The sequence below is a fragment of the Chroicocephalus ridibundus genome, chromosome 2, assembly GCF_963924245.1.
Source record: "Chroicocephalus ridibundus chromosome 2, bChrRid1.1, whole genome shotgun sequence".
NCBI lineage: Eukaryota > Metazoa > Chordata > Aves > Charadriiformes > Laridae > Chroicocephalus > Chroicocephalus ridibundus.
In genome coordinates this window covers 1,207,587-1,227,749 of record NC_086285.1, presented here as the reverse complement: position 1 = coordinate 1,227,749, position 20,163 = coordinate 1,207,587, and the positions used below count along the sequence as shown (strand labels likewise).

General features: G+C 46.6%; 1 protein-coding gene across 1 annotated transcript in view; it reads right to left on the bottom strand.

Moving 5' to 3' along the window:
* The window catches only part of SCAP (SREBF chaperone), a 68,671-nt gene extending 51,360 nt beyond the window's left edge, over positions 1–17,311 (bottom strand). Inside the window, exon 1 of the mRNA XM_063324195.1 lies at positions 17,095–17,311. The gene's annotated coding sequence lies outside the window, so the exon portion shown is untranslated. The remainder of the gene's footprint in view (positions 1–17,094) is intronic.
* Between the last annotated feature and the right edge of the window lie 2,852 nt (positions 17,312–20,163).

The window sequence follows — 20,163 nt, the reverse complement described above, 5'->3', positions numbered from 1 at the left end:
GGGAAGGACACCCCACACCCTGATTATTCATCCATACTTTGAGGCAGCCTTGACAAACATTTCACATGAGACACAAACACAACGCTCAGGCCACAAATTTGTCACAAACTGGCAATTCAGCGCTGCAGCCAGAAAACAGAATTCAGATCATAAAAAATTCGCAACACCTGGAGGGTTGCAGAAGAGTGAATTAATCTACCTTGTGAACAGAATCTTTTCCCCCATTCTCGTGTTACACAATCCGAAACAACCCAATTGCCACAGTCTAATTGGTAATTTGCTGCGAAGCACAGCAGATTATACTCTAGAAGGGACTACGGATGCTTCCCTCAGGGGTCAATACTTGGACCAATTTTGTTCAATATATTCATTAATGACCTAGATGAGGGGACAGAGTGTATGGTCAGCAAGTTCGCTGATGATACCAAGCTGGGAGGGGTGGCCGACACTCCAGAGGGCCATGCTGCCATCCAGCGTGACCTGGACAGGCTGGAGAGCTGGGCAGAGAAGAACCTCAGGAGGTTCAACAAAAGCAAGTGTAGGGTCCTCCACCTGGGAAGGAAGAATGCCAAACACCAGTATATGTTAGGGGCAGACATGCTGGGAAGCAGCTCTGAGGAGAAGGACCTGGGGGTCCTGGTAGACAGCAAATTATCCATGAGCCAGCAGTGTGCCCTTGTCGCCAAGAAGGCCAATGGCATCCTGGGCTGCATAGGGAAGACTGTGGCCAGTAGGTCGAGGGAGGTCATCCTCCCCCTCTACTCTGCACTGGTGAGGCCACAAGTGGAGTACTGCACCCAGTTCTGGGCTCCCCAGTTCAAGAGGGACAGGGAACTACTGGAGCGAGTCCAGCGTAGGGCAACCAAGATGATTATGGGACTGGAGCACCTCCCTTATGAGGAAAGGCTGAAAGAGCTGGGACTCTTTAGCCTGGAGAAGAGAAGGTTGAGGGGGGACCTGATTAATGTTTACAAGTATCTAAAGGGTGGGTTTAAGGAGGACGGAGCCAGGCTCTTTTCAATGGTTCCCAGCGACAGGACAAGGGGCAATGGGCACAAGCTAGAACACAGGCAGTTCTGTTCAAATACACAGAAAAACTTCTTTACAGTGAGGGTGACAGAGCACTGGAACAGGCTGCCCAGGGAGGGTGTGGAGTCCCCTTCTCTGGAGATTTTCAAGCCCCGCCTGGATGCAGCCCTGAGGGATGTGCTTTAGGCAATCCTGCTCTAGCAGGGGAGTTGGACTAGATGATCTCTAGAGGTCCCTTCCAACTCTGAAGATTCCGTGATTCACAACCAGGGCGCGTGGCACAGCTCAGACGTCCACACGTACCACAGCTCAGCTGCTGAGAAGGTCCCGAACCAAAGCCTGAAAATCTTGATAGCCTGCGAGCAGTCGATGCAGCACCATAAGCCAGGTGAGGGCGAGACGCCAGAGCTAGTGTCCTCCCCTTCTACCACCTCATCAAGAAAAAGCACAATCACTTATTTGCTCTTCATTCATAACGCAAGACAGGCAGAGAGAATATTAAATGCCCACAACACTCTTAGAGCACCAAGGCCACCTTTTTTCAAGCTGATCCTTATCCTGATTAGAAAGTGTGTTGTGTTATATACCACTAAATTCATAATATACTCCATGGTGACTGCTGTCATAAGACAAAGCAACTTTTGAACCGGAATTAAGCACTGCATCACGCCACCTGCTCCCAGCCCCACCAGCCATCCCCTCAGCGTATGCCAGCACAGCACCTCTTCTTCCAAACCCCTCCTAAAAACTAATTCTGGCTCGCCATAACTTCCAGCCAGCCGACAGCAGGTCAGGCTCTTCTGTTTCACACCTGGACGAGAGTTGAACAGATGATTCGCTTTCTACCTTCAAAGCTTTTCTCTAATGGAGAGTTGATGGTGGAGCACTTTCAAAATATTCAGCCTTCCAACTCTGCACCAGGTAAGGCAGCTGGACTGGAGCTGAACCCAGACATCGCAGCACGGCGGAGGTTGGCAGGGACCTCTGGAGATCACGCAGGGTGACCCGGGGCAGGTTGGTCAGTGCCGTGTCCAGTCAGGTTTCGAGTATCTCCACTGATGGAGACTCCACAGCCTCTCTGCAACCGGTTCCAGTGTTGGACCACGGGAAAAGAGTAGATGCCAAGGTCTTCTCCAGAGATTAGTCCCCCAGTATGTTGTATGAAGCCTCTACACTGAAAGACTTGCACTGTTGCTTCACACGCACAGCAGTGTTCATTAAGCACAAAATAATCAGTCTTAATACAACATTTTTGGTAGCCCACTGTATGGTTCTACGAGCCTCACTAAGGTTTAAGAAATGTAGCGCAAGATCTCTACGTACAGAGAGAAACTTTTCATCCTCACCTGTACCAGCACACGAGGTTTGCAACGCTCCGACACAGAACCAGAACAACCTCCTACATTTCCTCACCAAATGAGCGTATGACCAAGAGAGTCCAGACCGAGCGAGTATTAAACTATCCCTCAAATGCACGAGGCTTTTCCATAGTATTACAGATATTAGAACAGTTATACTTTCTTTGAAAACTCCTACTGTTGCAGTAGTTTGCTGCGTCTACTGCAAATTCTTACAAAAAACAAGACTGACCAGCAAAGGAAGAAATGTAGGATCTCTTCTTGCAGGGAAAAATAAACTCAAACTAAGAGATGCTGAATGATACTACTTTTTCCAAGACAAAAGCTTTTATCTCACTTAACGATAGTTACATGTTCCAAATTCTTTACATTTCTGCCCAAGAGCTTTTTACAGCCTTCACAGAAGGCCTCCTTTTACCTCTGAAGTGCAGGAAAACGCAGCGCTCTCATATGTAGATAGCAGCAGCTGAGACGGAACAAGCCCACTGTAAGCTTAGAGGCGAAATTATCAAACGTATGAAAACCTTTCCCTTTATAACAAACAGTAACCTGGGTTTTTTAAGTATATTCAACACCTCAGTTTTCCATAAAACGTTCTTGAAACAGGCCTTAGCACTGTCATAAAAACATATTACTGAGCTAGTAAAGAGTGGGAAAATATATATATATATTAAAAAAAAAAAATTTTAAAAATCACTGTTTTGTGGTAATTTTTCTTGCGCTTCAATACATAAAATAATCTGCTCCATCTTATTGCCTATAGCAGAGTCCTACATCTAAACTTCCAACATGAATTTTAACCCAGCATTTTCCAGTTAAAACACTGAGCTTGGTAAAGCAGGAACGAATCCAACACGGTCCTTCTGTCACCCCAAACGCCTACCCCCAGCTGCAGCATCACCCCCTACCTCGGGACCTTACATTTCAAACGCATGACCTGTCTCTCCGATGACGACGTACCTGCTCTTCGCACAGGGAACAGCACATCACATCAATGGAGCAGCCCCAGATCAGATGCAGAATTTCAGAATCTTTCCTGCCAAGGCTGTGTATTTGGGGAAGGAAAGGGGAGGGATGAAGGGGAAAGAAGGAAGAGTTTATTAAAAATTAGGGTTTACAAAGGTCAGTCAGTGGCTCTCTACTGTTGCCAATGGAGCAGATCAATTTGACTGTTCTTCTCTCGACACCCGAGGGCAAGGCGTTCACATGGACCATTAGCAATAACCCACCCTCCCAGTGCTGCTGTGGTCATTTTCCACATACCCATCAACCCGGCCAGCACAGGCTCCCTGGAGACAGCAGAATCAGCGGAGCAACCTTCTGCCTTCAAAGTTATCACAAAACAAGTGGAGACAGCAGGATCGATGCTGCTAGAGATTAAATTAGCCAGACGACTTCAGATTTGTACTGCCAAATGAGAAAAATTTTTATGTGGGCTCCAGTTAAGATCTATAGCCACAGAACAGAGGGTCCATAGAGGACAATGCCTCTTCCATATCCATGTGCCACTTCCTTCACATGGCAGCACTTCCACAGCCTGCGGGGACACATTCACACGCACACAGCTATAGGTATTTCATGCATTCCTGGGCCATACCCAGGACACACAAAGCAGAAAAGCAGGAATGATCAGTGATACTGAGTCTACTGTCTGATTTACAGCCTCTACTCCACCTGCAAATGTCTCCCTGACCTCTTTTCAGTCCTCACTACAGCTGTGATTTCATGACAACACCAGAAACTCAGCACCACAAACACCTCCCGAAAACAAGTGAAATTAAAGTGTTTTCCTGCAGATAGAGAAAATGGCTAGGTATTAGATCACTTGCACACCAGCAAAGAAAAAACTGATTTTCTTGCCCTTTGTTGGACTGTAGAGGTGCTTCCTATCTTCAAGATGCTTGAAGCTACCACCGCTGCGATCCCCTCAGTAAAACGACTGGTGTCAGGTGCTGCAAGAGCTCTCACATCCCAGCATCAGCAACAGGGAGATGGAAAAGGAAGAGAGGAACAGCCCTCGGGAACCCAGTTCTCCCACTCTTCAGCAAGCGTGGATTCTCCTCCAATGAGGGCCAGGGATGAAACATTCCTCTGAAGACTTCAGAGGTGGGAAAACAAGAAATATGCTCAAGACACTAACCTCCCTTCATAGAAATGCTACACAATCAGCTCTAACACCAAGTTCCTATTCTCCACTCGCATTCCCATGAGAAGAATAACGCGCTTTGTGCTGTGCAAGGACACAGAGGTCACGGGGAACAGAATACTTCCTATGGGAAAATCATGACCAGCGCACTAACCTCCTGGAGACTGGTGTCCAGAACGGGTTAATCCTGACACCGCTCCTTCAGAAACAAGGCTCCAGAACAGCCTGTATGTTCTCGGTTGATTATTCATCATAGAAGGGTACTTTTCATATTCAAAAAGTAGAAACTCTTCAATAAATTAAATTTCAGGCTGCATTCCCTCCATTCTAGCTCTATGGCCGAAAGAGTAAGTCGGAACTGAGTTTTTGAACCAGATTTCAATAAACAAAACGTGCATCTAGCTCAGGATAACCAGGCACATGCATCCTCAGCGCAAGTCCCACCTTCCTCTGGTCACAACGTGGTCAGGAACAAGGTAGTTTTGACGGGAGCGGAATGTTTGAGTTCTCAATAGCACAACACTGCACTGCAAGGATCAAACATCTCCAACGTACCCTTCCCTTCCCATTTATCCTTTCCGAAGGCACCTCAAAGCTCTTCGCACCAGTCTAATGTTTGGACTGTGTGCTCTAAACTTGCTTGGCAACTCTTTTCCCTCAGTCAACTAAAAAAAAAAAGCCCAACAAAAAAAAAAACCGAAACAACCCACCAAAACCAAATAAAAGCATGTTTGCCAGGAACTTCAGAGGTTTCAAGATCAAGGAGTTACACGCATCTTGATACAAAATTCTATACAAAGTAACAGTGACCACTCACTTCATTCTCACCTTTTTGCCTGTTTTTCTCTCCCTACAATATTCATTTTGGTTTGAGAGCTTAAAAATCCGTAAATTATCTAAAATAGACCCCATTTTACAAGTGGTATTTCACTAATTTTACACATTTTTAAGCCTATCTTGAGATGCTTGAGTAGCAACAGCGGCAGAGAAGCACTCCCACAAAGATTCAGAAAGAAAGCACTTAAATAATCTTAACATCTCAGATAATGATTGGACTTCATGATCTTAAAGATTTTTTTACGCCTAAATGATTCTATAATATGTTATCTGCTACTAAAGAAAGGACTGACATTCAAAGTAAGTTTCCAAATCTATTTTCAGGAGATCTTTTGGACTTCGCCACAAGAGAAGAACCTCAGCTAAACTCCCGCTTAAGAAAAGCGATTCACTGAATGCAGTTTCTATCAAACGTTCTTTCTTGCTTCCTAAAATAATTCCAACAGCATTAGACAAAAACTTAGTGGTGTGGATGCAACGACAGGATTGTCCATATGCGGAACCATAAAACACAGAAGTTTGAGATACGTAACAAAAATAGAAAGTATCCAAATTTAGAAAAACAAAACAAAACTTCAAAGTTTACCCTTCTTTTTGCATCCACCCAAAGGAAGCTTATTAAGTATATTAACAGCTTTCCAAACACAAGAAAACATTTCCCAATCTCTTCTTCCTGACCCCAGAGTTCTTGCCCAACCAAGTTCTTGTTAGCAACGATCTGGTCTCCACCGTCTGTTTACTACGTAGAAAGAAACACGATCATATGAGAGAGCTTCTCCCTTAAAATACGGGTTTAGCCTGTTTTAGCATCATTTACTACAATTGCAGAAATATTATTAGTATATACCTCACGCAGGGCAGGTAATGGAGATACATGATAGAAAACCTTCAAAATTAGTTAGGACAAGTGTTAATCCAGAGAAGAAGAGATTCAGGACTCACACCATAGAGAGAATTCCCAAATTCAATCTCCAGTTTTGGCATTAAACTGCTGAGCAGATTTTGGACAAAAGACTTGTCCTCTCTAGACCCACTTCTCCCTAATCTGTAAAAGGAAAGTAAATTACACTGATTCCATTAAAACAATATCGTTAAATATAGTGCTAAGAATGACAATTCAAAAGCTGCTACTGTAAATATTAGGAAGACATGCATCAAACTCTTACAGTTATAACACTATAATTAAAAACTACCACGAGTAGCACGAGAAAGGATATGAACTCTCAAGTTTATAACAAAACATCAAGTTTATAACAAACATTTAAACAATGGTAGTTAGAATGTCTTTTTTGAAAAAGACTTTTTCAAATGCCTCGTAAACCTCCTCTACCATCTATGAGCAAAGACCGTACTAAACTGTGAAGTGGCAATTCCTTCATTTCATCAAGGAATTTACTGAGGTCAGAACTTGCCATCCAACACGTTTTGTCACTGAACTTCTCTATCACTAAGATCAACACCAATTCATTATTATTCGGTCCAGTAAAGGTTCTTCCACCATTATTTTTGCTGTATGGTTGGTTCTGTAGCTAGCAGCCAAGCTCAGCCCAGGTGTTGCGGCTTTAGTGCACTTCTCCCCACTGGTATCATCATGGCAGGGCATAAAGAACCAGGCTGGAGTGGAATTCCTTAAAACATTCAACAGAAATTAAAAAAAACACAGAGATTTGAGCTATCATCTGGTTAGACAGCATCTGATTTCCTTCACGTGTGGCATCACCTCAACAGGATCACACCTAAGTGGTACTTGAATTAACTCTGTATTTAAAACTCCCAACAAGCAAAGCACAGAGAAGCAGGTTTGGACAGTGGCTCTGCTTTTACAAGAAAATCTCATTTGACAACTAAAGTTATATCTTTCCAGGAATAAAAGTCCCAAATAAAAATCCGCTGCTTTGCATAACAGCAAAGGGGGGGGGTGGCGCGGAAGGGAAGGGAGGGAACTACATAAAAAAAAAGCATGTTTAAAAAAAAACCTTAAGGGGAATGAGTAGAGGAAAATGTTTGGAAGTGACAGAGGCTACTTAGAGATATTACACGGGAAGCTGAGAAGAAATGCCTACCACCTACCAAAAAAATCAGTGAAGAGTTGAAGACGTGTCCAAATGAGGAAAATAAGAAGAGAGGTTCTTGCACACTATGTATGAGAACATTATACTGCAGCTCAAAAAGGAGCCTGAGGAACAGCCGGGAAGAGGCATAAGAACTAATAATAAACGCTAATTCTGATACCAGGAGCAGCAAGTCCCCCAGAGAGTCTGCAGGGCCAACAGATAATCAGGAGAACATGGAGAGAACAAAAAAAAAAAGTCACAGAAGAAAAGCTATAATAATATTTGAATTTATTTTCACAGAGGACAAGCTAAGGGGGAGGAAGCTTCTATCCCTAAAGAAGGGAGGGACACCAGGCATGTCAGTGGAAGGGTTACAGAAGGAGACGTTACACCAGCCAGGCTCCTGCACCAGAGGGAACTGTTGCAAGAGACTCAGAGGAACTCGAACACCAGACAGCTAAAGAAACACGTAACCTTTTGTCTCAATACAGTTGCCGAAGGTGGGAAGTATTCTGCCTCCTTTCACTAGGGAATACCTGGGATGCTACAGATCACTAAGGCAGATATTCTAAAGAAATCAGTAGAAAATAGCAAACAGAACTGTTTGATGGCAGGAGAATTACCACACATTGAGGAAGCGTCGGCTTCGCAAATCTCTCAGACTGACTTCTCCAGAGGAATAAACAAGCACGTAGAGCCGAGATCCAATTTAGAAAGTCTACCTAGACTGCTAAAAATGTCTTCAAGAAAACCCCTCGCGGGGGACTTCTGAAAAACTAAGCTGTCATGCAATAAAGGGGGAGGGCCCTCATACGGACAGAAGTTGATTACAAGAGAGGTTAAAAAAGGATCATAATGAATGTCTGACTCTTTTAATAGAGGGAGGTAATCAGACAGTGCCACGGGGAACTGTGCTGTTTGACATAGTCACAAGTTACCTGGAAAAAAGGTGTGACGTTGACATAAATAACACTTTCTGTTGTCTGTTACTCACAGTGGCAAGGGTTGGGCTGACTGAAGAGTTGGCAGAAATAACTCCACACCAAGTGACTGGGTAACAAAACGGCAGATTAAGTTCAATGCCAATGAATGGTACGTGACACATACGGGGAAAATAATGTTACATACAGAGGAATGCGTTCTTGAGTGGCTATCACCACTTGTGAACAAGATCCTGGGGTTCTAATTGTTAATTCTCTGAAAATGTGAACTCTATGCAGTCCAAAAAAGCAAATTGTATATTAGGAATTGTTAAGAATGGAATGGAGAACCAATAGAAAACATTACGTGACTATGTAAACCTGTGCTATGCACACATCAAGTGCTATACACACTCCTGGTCATCCTTCCTCCACCTCCGCATCTCAAAAAGGACGTGCAGGAGAAGTAGAAAAGGTACAGAGAAGTTCAACAAGGATGATCAAAGATACAGAGCAGCTTCCATAAACAAAAAAGGATGGGAAGACTTTTCAATCTGGAAAAGATTTTAACAGCAAAAGAATCATCTCTGAAAAATCAGAGATGATCTGAGGAAACTGAAGAGGGGAGGGCTGCCTCTTTCAGTACAGAAATCATTCAGCATCAAACGCAACTACAAAGTGGTGGCTCAAAATAAACACACAGTTAAGCTGTGGAAATCTTTACCCCAGGACATTGTCTATGTCATGTGAGTTAAAAAAGCAAGCGGATGAGTTTTTGGAAGAGCGAGTCATGAAGCGCTATTCAGCGCAAAGCCAGGGCATTCCCCTGGCTCGAGAAGCCCCTCAGCCACTTCTCCCGAACACCGCGCTGGCTGCCAGCGCCCGGCATATTTGTGTTGTTCGTACGCTCTTCCCCTCTACTAAATACTGTCCACACTCAGAAGCCAGATACCAACCTAAACAGGCCGTCAGTCCGACCCAGCAGCTGTCCTTACACAACGCATCTCACGTGATCACTTTTGGAATAATCCGCTTTTTGTTTATCGATGTAGCTGCTTTTACAACAAACGGCTAGGGAATCACTTTCTCCTAAAAATACCAAAAGACTGATGCAACACCCACATACAGTTACACATCAGAGCTTTAGCACTAAATCCACCTCTCATTTCAGCAAGAGCGCGCTGGCCCATCGCAGTGTGCCCCAACTCAGTGGCCAGGCACAGACACTGAGGAATTCAATCAACTTTTCACTCTCTGGCCGCTCCTTACTCCAGCTGTAGAGAAATTAATTATCCAGAATTTAAACAGTAACCAACAAAGAGCATCTCTGATCTTTTTCAGGATACACCTTGTCTACATGAGTGCACTGATCGGGCATCTTAAACCCAGATTTTAAAATTTCCGAAGTATGGAGAAAATTCATTTCTATAAAAACAATATGGACTCCAAGTGCTAAATAACTGTTCTTTAGCTTCTTGTAGGTTTTAATCAAGCTCCATCACTGTAATATAAAGTATCTGAGCCTACATTTGCACTGCCACCTGAACATAACATCATCCACTTGGCTCTTTTTGTAACAACTACTGCGGCCCGCATATTATTGCAGCGTTTTACGCAAGACTTCCGAGAGCAGCACACAAACAGCTCAGCCTGCACAGACCTTGTCTTTCTGCTACGGCTACCGTTTCCACTAATGTCATTTTCTAAACCTCCCTACAAGATCCAATTTAACATCTTAGCCCATGCCTTTTGTTTGTGATGTATAGAGAATGCTTTTGGACGTCATTTGTGAAGCGGTAACTTTGTCAGATCAATCCTCAGCGCCATTTCTGAAAAGTTTCCAAGTACTACATATATTATGGACTAGCAATAAAGAGGCAAAACCTCCCAAGAGCAGCCCTCACACCCCACTAAAGCATGCAAATTGCAAATTGCAAAAAAAAAAAAAAAAATTAAAATCAAGATAAACACTTCAGCATAACCGTGACGGCTTTCTGTGAAGACCACAACGCCAGACGTACGTTTCTGCACTGAAGGACGCAGACTTTTTCTTCCGTTTCGCGTGCCTCGTGCCTCATTCTATCTGCAGCGAAAGGCACTAACCACAAGGCAGGCTGCCCTTCGCCTGCTCCGTTCATCCTGCCCCAGCACTCACCCAGTCATGGCCAAAGACCCGCTGCACGGAACAAACCTCGTTAGTGATCACAACTCACGTGTGAGAGAAGACGGGGCTGGAAGGGATGTTGAGGGCTCTCACCTCACTCAGAACATTATGAGTTATGCCTAATTATTCCCCCACAGATGCTTATCCAACTTGCTCTTAAGCATTTAGTCGGAGACTCTACATCCACTCCAAGCAACACACTCTAGTACTACGCTTTAGATGACTTTTTTAACGTTTTACCTGTGTCCCTCCCCGCTATTTAAACCCGTACTTTTGTGCTGTTCTCAGCAGGCCCAGAGAACAGGAGAGCCTCAGCAGCAATTCTTGTCGGAGTAAATTCCTTGAGTCTCCCCAGGGCATGCAGCTCTCCATGATCACGCTTTCCGGAGACCAACTGCTCTGCTTCATAGTCTCTCCGCTTGGTTTGTGTCACTTTCCCAGTGCCATACCAAAAGCAGGTCACGGGGTGTCCCAATAAAGCTTTACCGGCACTGGGTCGAACGGAAGAATTATGTCAGAACCTGCAGTTTATTTTCTGGTTTATATACCCTAACAAAACTTTCGTGCCCCCTCCTCCTTTCCCCCCAGGAGATCATTGGTCACCAGGGCAGGTGAAAACCCTCCTTTAATTCTGAATTATATCTAATCAATTATTCCAATGCCTGCAGCCGGTTATTTTTGCTTGAATATAAAACATTAGCTTAGTGACCTCTTGCCAATTTTTCAGGCAACATTTAAGCCATCAAATACATTTCTTGATTTTTAACCCTGTCATATGGCACGCTTGCAGTCCTTTCCAGCTTCATGTCCTTTACACTTCAATAGGCATGGTTTGTGCATACCATTCAAATCACAAATGAAAACCCGTAGCCCCCAGAGTAACCCTCTCAAAACAACCTTCTGTTTTAACGAGGTCTTCACCGGTACTCTCAGTATGTTTATTTAACCAGGTTTGTATCCATCACATAGCAGCACCTTCTTAGGTTTTAGGGGTTTTTTTTTAAACCTTACCTATTTGAAAATCTTATTAGGACAAAAAGCAAAACCTCACTGAATGCAAGATACACGGACACTGTAGTTTCTGCAGCCAGAAACAGACTGGAGATCCTATCCTAGATAGAAAGAATGAAACCCACTTTGCCAGGATAGTACCCATGGGAAACCAGCACTGGCTGTTAGACAGTCCCTGTAATCTTTGAGGTGCTTACACATCATTTGACTACTTGCTGCAGGATTTTAAGATGACTACTACTCTCCATTCTCTTCTTCCCACTCCTTCGCCTACACAAACTGCTCGCTCTTCTCTAGGCTTTCAAAACATCACCTATTTTCTATTTCTCAAAAGACGCCTACTACAGCTTTTAAGATATTTTTTTTTTTTTAGTCTGTACTTTAAGTACATAGACGAAAATATCTCACTTAGATGACCACTTTCAAACTGCTCTTTCTTTTTTTCTAGTCTATCACTAGCATTAGTTGCTCGCCAGCTCACTTTGGACTTCAGTAAGAATCAGCTACAAAAGATATCGAACACTTCAGTTTCAGTGACACTGGACAGTAAATTTTCCCCTCTGTTCTTTCCTCCATTATCTTCTTAATAGCAAGACATTTGCAGAATAATTTTTGTATCCCTTGATGGCCTCTGCTAGTCAGGTTTGATCTCTATCTTAATTCCTCTTATGTGGTCTTGCTACTCTTCAAATGAAAAACGGAAACACCTCTGTGTTTGAATAACCCAGATACTGCAGGAGTGATGAAAGCAGCGTTTGCAACTAGTACTTTAAGAATGTGATTTCTACCCAGCTCCAGCACTGCTTTTTTGAGACAAAGTTCATGTAACTGAGAATTACCTATAGCAGATGTTTATCATCACAACACACCCATCGGAGAGTCATTCTATTTTTCTCAACAGTTCTGCAGCTGCAATTACTTATTTACCGTATCAAATAAGTATTTGAAATGAGCACGACTTCTTTCCTCTTTCTTTACCTATAGCTGGGGCTCCTTTCCCCACAAAGGATACAATTCCTGGTTCAAAACCCTCCTTCAGGACAGAAAGCAGAATTAGTGGTTAATGATCTCTATTTAAAAAAAAAAAAAAAAAAAATTTAATTTACGCCCACAGATTCTGACTGTATGGTTTTCAGTTCTATTTCTCAAGTAGATGGTCTTGTTTGTATCTCTGAATAGCACCTTCTACTGCAACTATTTTTTTAAGAGATCGTGCCACAATAAATGCTTAACATCCATACTTCATTCAACAGTTTTACAGGGTATGTAAAGTTAAATTGGACAACAACATTTTTTAAAAGTGCCCATAACAGGCAAATGGATTCCTCAGAAGGAAACGTAGTTCATTTAGCAGCCCACGACACCATTGCTTATGTTTAGGTTGCTACTTCAGTCCTGGGTGCCACGGATAACAGTGGGTTTCTGAAACCCTTCCCAGGTAAACCACATCTACATAAATACTTCTAGCAGACTTCTGCATTTTCCACGTACTGCCCCACTTCCCCATACAAAGGTGCAGTCCCACACAGAAAATGGTTCTGGCTCGGACTTTAACAGAGGAAGGGCAGAAGAGCTTTTTTAGGTATCTTCCTTCTCCTGAAATTTGCACTGTCAGCATAGAAGTTTCAAGCACCTTTTGCACCACCACCATTTTCACCATTGCTCCCAAAATCCTTTGAATGTAGCTCACCAGCTCGCTTTGGTGATCTCTGCTGATGCAACTGCAGTAGTAGTATTTTTCTGGTTTACCAAGATCACGGCTTCTATCCGGTCATTTGCCTGATTCCCTCCCAAAATACTCAGAAATAGCTTTGGAGTAAACCACTCTCTCACATTAAAAACACCCCTCTATAACAAAGACCAGCTATCGCTGGCAGAATTTTCCTGACTAACCATAATTAGAGTTGGATCAAACTAAGTTTATGTGTTAAGCGCTACCATTTTCCTGAAAAACATGTTGTGGAAACATATAAAACAATAGTCTTCCCATTTCAGAAGGGGGACTTGGCTTTTGTAGCACCAGTTGGGTACCTTCTGGCAGCTATCAAGCTAAGGGTTTCTAAAACGTCTTGGTTTGGCAGAAAAACAGAAGTCTACCTTTGGCTCTCTGGGGAAACACACTTCCTTTTCCACACAGACCTTCTCTACAACTCCCGAATGTTAGAGCTTAAGTGGTATTTTCACGCTGAACTCTTGAACGCTGGAAGTTTGGGCTGTGACCGTCATCTCATTAACAGGGATCCTCTCACAGGCAGGACACCAACACTGACAGAAATAAGGGCGACAACAAACACAGCCAACGAACACAGCCTGACCACTTAATCCGTTAAACAGAAAGGAAAAATCAAGATATAAACTTCAGCACATGTTTCCCCGCATTGTTCCCTCAAACATAAAACCATCAAACCTTTAATCAGAACAGTTTTCATTATTAAAAAAAAAAAAAAAAAAAAAAAGTAAGCCTGCACTTTAAGATCAAGGCTTTAGAAGCGCCCTGAGAAGGCACAAGGGAACGCAAGCATCTGTAAGGTGACTCACTTGCACGGGATTGATTTTCAACAGGTTCTAGGTTACCGAAGCAACATTTGTCAAGCCTGAATAAGCTACCAGGACTCCCAACGTCCGATAAGGGAGCTTTTTGTCATCTCTAGCATCACACAGAACTAAATATTTTTCTTTCTAATAATCACTGGTTAGAAACCCAGGATCGGCAAATCACTAAGCTCTTTCTTCCCAACAGCGAAACAATCCCAAAACTACTCCGTTAGACGAGTCTGAAAGCCTGACCCAGGCATTGTCTTTTGAAAACAAACCAACTATTATTCCCACAGCATCTTTATCACAATGGTCCATACAAGATTATTTCAGTTTTTAACCAAAGAAACGCAACCCTCCTCATTCACCACTGCTCTCTTGCTGCAGCCGAAGCTTCCATTTACTGGCAGAAGCCTTAGAATTTTATTTTAATTCCCATGGGAACACCGTGATGCAGAAATGACACTGGCTGTTCTGAAATGCTGGGACTGTGTCTTCACCTGAGGACACAAATGAAAAGATTCACTTGAAGACAACCACCTTTTAAGTCCCTGTTCCTCCTCCTTTTTGATATTTCGGTTGTGAGGATAGCTTACAGAAGTTGAAACAGAAGGCTGCACGACCACAGAACTGCCTCATTTTCCTTAAGACCTTTCTTTCTTGCTCTTGAACACACCATGTACGTTTCAAGGGAATTATAACACAAGACATTACGGCTAAGGAATGCTTGTAAAGCTCAGTCTACATCTACCTCCACTCTCGTTTTACACTCAAGACCAAGTTCCTCAGCCCAATTGCCGTCGGTTCCTCCTTGCTCTTACAGCACCCAGCACAGAGGAGCATGGTCCCCATCACCAGGGCTCCACGCTGCCACCGCACGCTGTAAAATATCTGTTGTAAAATGGGAGAAAGCTGCCTGCAGCTCCCTGGAAAGGCAAGGGAGGTGTGTCAACTCCACCAGCACGGCACAGAAAGTCAGCCGCGGCGAGACTAGGAAGGATTCCCAGGGCGCAAGATCTGTTGAAATTGCTGTACCACTGCGACTCCCCTTCCACTCATTTCTTACTACGTTCCACTACAGACAGGTAAAACAATTTTTGTCAAGCTGCACTTATTCTAGTTTTCAAACTCTTTGCTGATCAGAGAAGAGGGGAAAAAAAAAAAAAAAAAAGACTATTTGGTGCATCATGATATGAACTCTGACGACAGACAGGCCTAGCAACGCTCTGTATAAAAATAACATTGAATAACTCAACAGCTGTCTTCAGAGACAAGTTGACAAATCCATTTATCACTCAGATTCTGACACTTAAAAAGCTATTTTAACGCTCCTGAGACAGAACCCGATTCTTCTTTGCTCTTTTGTGATGTTAGATTTGAATCACATTTGGAAAAATAAACAGCATTGTACCAGGTTAAGCTTTGTAACTGAAAATACTGAGCAGAATCGTTTTGGTGGAAGGACTCAGGGGCTAACAGCACAGCTCTCTACGTATCACACATTCAGTGAAAATCCCAGAGTGTTTTTCCTTTCTTCTGAATTCAAGTCAGCTAATCTCCTTTCTGCATTACACAACAGCTCGTGTAATCCTAAATTTATCACACTAGCACGCTGTCATAGCAGTTAAAGGTTTCACAAAGAGTGAGATCATGCCTCATCTTTGCCCCTTTCATGACAGGAAATTTAAATTAGTCTTTCAACAATCCTGAAAATTAAGCGGACATTGCATTTAGGAAATTTTGGCATTAAGGCAGTAAGTCCTTTCCTCAGAATTCTCCTAAACACAAAGCCACAACCACACCACTTCAGGATTCAAATGGTTCCTTGCTCATTCTATTAGAAAATAACCCAAAAATTTTCATTCGAGCTCATATAAGGAAGCCGATTGCTAACTTTAACCCATCTCCAAAGACTAGGGTGATCAGCCAGAGTGAAAGATACCTGCAGCACCGTGCCGTCATCACAGCACCAAGTCCCCACAAAACCAAAGCAGAGGAATAGTTCTGGTTACAAAGTGGTCAGCAACTACCTTCCGATGTGCCAAGCAAACCCACGGAGCAGAGGAGCTCCCTCCGCATTTCAGTCGTGCCCTTTGCACACTCAGTCATTTTTCTTCTTTCCTATAAAGCATCTTCTCCTGATTCTGCAACAGAAACGATTAACTCCTTCGTCTCACCCTCTTTACTGGTTTAGTCGCATCCCAGCATCTCTGACCCACCGAAACTTTCTACGCCCCTCTTTCAGACACATTTCCTCACACTTTCCCTCCCTTCCTCTCTGCTCCCTGCTCTCCTCCGGCACAGCAATACCTCAGGCTGACGACTCCCGCTTTCCTAAGGGCTAAACGTTCTCCCTTTCGATCACAATTCCTTCCAAATCCGGTCACTACGCCGGGCCCTCAGATCCTCCGCACAAACCCAACCTTCCCACAAACACCGCTTGATTCTTCATCTTCAGGTGCACCGAGTCCCTTCTTCCGCCCACCTCAGGCCAGCACACCACCTTCCTCTTGGCAAACGAGAAAGAACAAAAAACCCCAATCTTTGCTCTTTTTGCCACACTTCTGCCAATTATTAGAAAACACAGCATTAAAACGTAACACGGCCGTAAAAACCGAACACAGCCACAAACCACCCCCCCGCCAAGAAGGTTTCCACCACCTTCTGTAGCCGAATCCCTGAATTCAACCAGCACCTGAAACACCAGAGTTGGGGGGGGGGGGAACCCCAAATCCCCTCCCCTCAAGACACCCCCACGGTTGAAGGGACCTCCCCTCAGGCTTCCCGCCGGGGTTGAGAGGCCTGAAGGCCGCGTTTTCCTCAGGAATCGTTAAAAAGGCCGTTTTAACGGGCGTTAAATGGCCGTTAAAAAGGGGGAAGGGGGGGAAGGGGGGGAAGCGGGGAGCGCACCCTCCCCTCACACACGCGCGCGTGAGGGGAAGGCGCGCGCCCAGGCCCGGCGGGAACCGGCGCTGAAGCCACCGGGGGGGGGGGGGGGAGGGGGGGAACCGGTGACCGATCGCTCTCGTCCATCTCTCACCTCACCGAAGGGGAAGCGTCTCCCTCCTCCCGACCTTTGACCTCTCCGCCGGGCGTGAGTCGTTAATTTCTTCTTTTTTTTAAATTATTTTTCCTTCTTTAATTTATCTCGGGCTTATGGTTTAGTTTATAAAAAACACACACACACCCCTCCCCGGTCCTTTTTTTTTTTTTTTTTTCCGGGCCTGTCGTTTTCCCGGTCCGGTTTACCCACCCCCTCCCGCCCTCCCCCCGTTGCCGCCGCCGCCGCCGCCGCCGGGCCCCACGCGCGCGCGCAGCGCCGCACGCCGGCCACGCCCCCCGCCGCCGCCGGCGTGGCCACGCCCACACAATCCAAGCCACGCCCGTTCCGCAATAACCACGCCCACTACCCATAAACCACGCCCTACATGGGTCTAACCACGCCTCCATCGCTTTAGCCACGCCCCCATGGAAAACCACGCGTTATTTAGCATAACCACGCCCCTCTGCGTTAGGCCACGCCCCCCAGCGGGCGGGCGCGCCTCCGGCTCGGTGGCGTCGGGAACACGTGGAGCGGGGATGGAGGGGGCGGGCGTCAAACCGGGGACACAGTGGGGATGGCAGGGACGGGGCAAATCCGGGGACACGGAGGGGATGGTCCAGGTGCCAGCCACCCTGGGGTTGAGGGGGGAGAGTAGACCTGGAGGGAGGACCATGCACTAGGAGCCCTAGGGGATAGAGGCGAACCGGATCCTCAGGGGTGGGCTACGCACCGGGAGCCCTGGGCACAGAGGGGACGGTGGCACATGGTTTGGGCTTGGGAAGGAGAGTGAAGGCCTTGCAGGGCAGCAGGGCAAGGAGTAGGGATGTACCCAGGGGAAGGGACAGGTGGTACACAAAGACCAAGGGATCCCATTTTTTTTTTCCTCCAGGAATGCCCATGCTGTTCCTGCCAGTGCCAAGCTGACACTGCCCCACAGCCAGTCGGCCCCACGCTGGTGCTGCTGGCCCAGTGGTCACCCCCAAGCACAGCTCCCAGCTGCCAAGCTTCATTCCTGAAATCCCGGGGGGAGCCCTGCAAGGACAGAGGTCATGTCAGAAAGGTCTTGGTGGAAAACCAGAGCACGAGGCAGGGAAGGAGTAAAGGAAAGGAGCATAAATGGGACAGGAGAGAAGCAGCCCCTGCTCCTTCATCTCCTGGGGCTGAGCACCTCCACATCCAGCCCCCCCAGCATGCCCAGGACCCCATGGTTTGGTGACATCCCATGCAATGCACAAGAAGTTTCCCTTATGCCTCATTTCTGAGGTGATGCTGCATCTGGCCAGGAGGTGGGTGCACCAGAGGTGCTACGGGCTCTCAAACCCAAAATACCGGCCTTTTCCAGGGCCTTTCTTGCAGACATCAGATTCTGACGCTTTCTGACAGTCCCCGCTGCCAGCAGCCCTGCCCGATACCACCGCACCCGACCCTCTCCTGGGAAACCTGCACCCCTGTCCCACCAGTCCCAGCTATGGCGGGCCTTCCCCCGGCTGCTGCCTGGCCAAGGCCCCGGGCTGCTCCCACCGAGGCCAAGGGAACGAAGACCAGAGACCTTGGGCCAAATCCCACCTGCTTTATCGGTGGAGAGGCGGCGTTGCACAAGCTCTGGCTCGCAAACAAAGAGCTGCGCATAGCGGCGGCCCCAAGCACGCAGATGTTGGCTGACCCTGGGCAAGGCCACCCTGTTCTGCCATCAGCCCCATCACTCCTAATTGCCGCTTTCTGCGCTGCCTTCCCGCAGCGTCAGCTCCAGAGCAAGGTCTTGGTTCGGTCATGGCCACGCCAGGTGGCCTTGGCTCAGCAGAGCTGCCAGATCGGCCTCTGGCTCCACGTCCTGATGGCAGATGCCACCTCTGGATGTTGGGCAGTGATGGAGGAAACACTGGGCTTTGTTCTCGCCGTGAAACAGGAGCCTCCACAGGTTTCACCTCCCTTTCTCCTGGAGGCACCTTCCAGATGCTGCCTGGCCAAACCCTCACCGGTGCACAGTGCAGGAAAAGAGCTGTTGGTTCAGAAGGGCTTTGGATCCCGGGAAACATCAGGGGACAAGGGGACACCAGGGTTGGGGTGCTGCTCCCCGCATGGTGCCCTGACTCTGAGCCCAGGGCAGCCTCTGGTTTCTGGCTTAGATGCAGGCATCGGTCCGGGCAAATGCCGCCAGCAACGTTGGAGAGTCACCCTGCCGGTTTGGGAGGAGGGAAGCAGAGCCTTGGAGCAGGGATGTTTTGGGATCTCTCCAAGGGGAAGCTAATCATACAGGTATTACTTCAATTATACACCATTATGTGCCCATTACAGCTGCATTTTAAGCAGCCGTAGTGCCTGCAGCGACTGGAGCTGGCAGCTCCCTTCCCCGTGACCTACTGGTCGTCTCGTCTTCCCTTTGCAGACTGTGACCAGGCGTTGTCCCCCAGGCACTGTCACCAGGCTGGGCCAGCAGCAGCGGCGCTGGGCTCTGCCGCTTCCACGCCTGGCAGCTGAGAAAGGCGTTTTACCCCAGCAAGGCACAGCAGGCACCAGCCTGAGGGTTCGCATGGCAAGGGACAAGACCGAGCCGCCAGGAACCTTCCCAAGGAGCGCAGGGCTCGGTGCGCAGCTCAGGGGCACTCGGGACCCCAAGCCACGGCGGTGTCCCCAACTTTGCCTCCACACAGAGGTTGGATGGGGGTTTGGGCACAGCAAGATCTGGACCCGGCTGCTTCCAAGCTGGCTGCGCTGGGCACCCCAAGCACCGCTGATACGCCGTGCTCAGGATTTGGATGTCTGCCTGGGATGTGCCATGGGCAGCTCGGGGCTCATCCACCAACCTCCAACTGTGCCAGGGTCCCCCAGACTCAAACCAAAGGGGACCGTTCCCAAGCCCCGGGCAGGATTTCTGCATGGAAAAAGCAGAAACGCGTCCCACGGAGTTGTTACCCCATCTCTGGAGCTGCAAAGGATGCAGCAGGTCACTCTTGTCTCTCACAAGCGGGATGCCACTTATCTGCCACTACAGCCATCTACCTGGAGACCTCCAGGTCGGCTCCCGGGGCTGCCCTCGCATCCGAGGGACCTAAAACCATCTCCTCA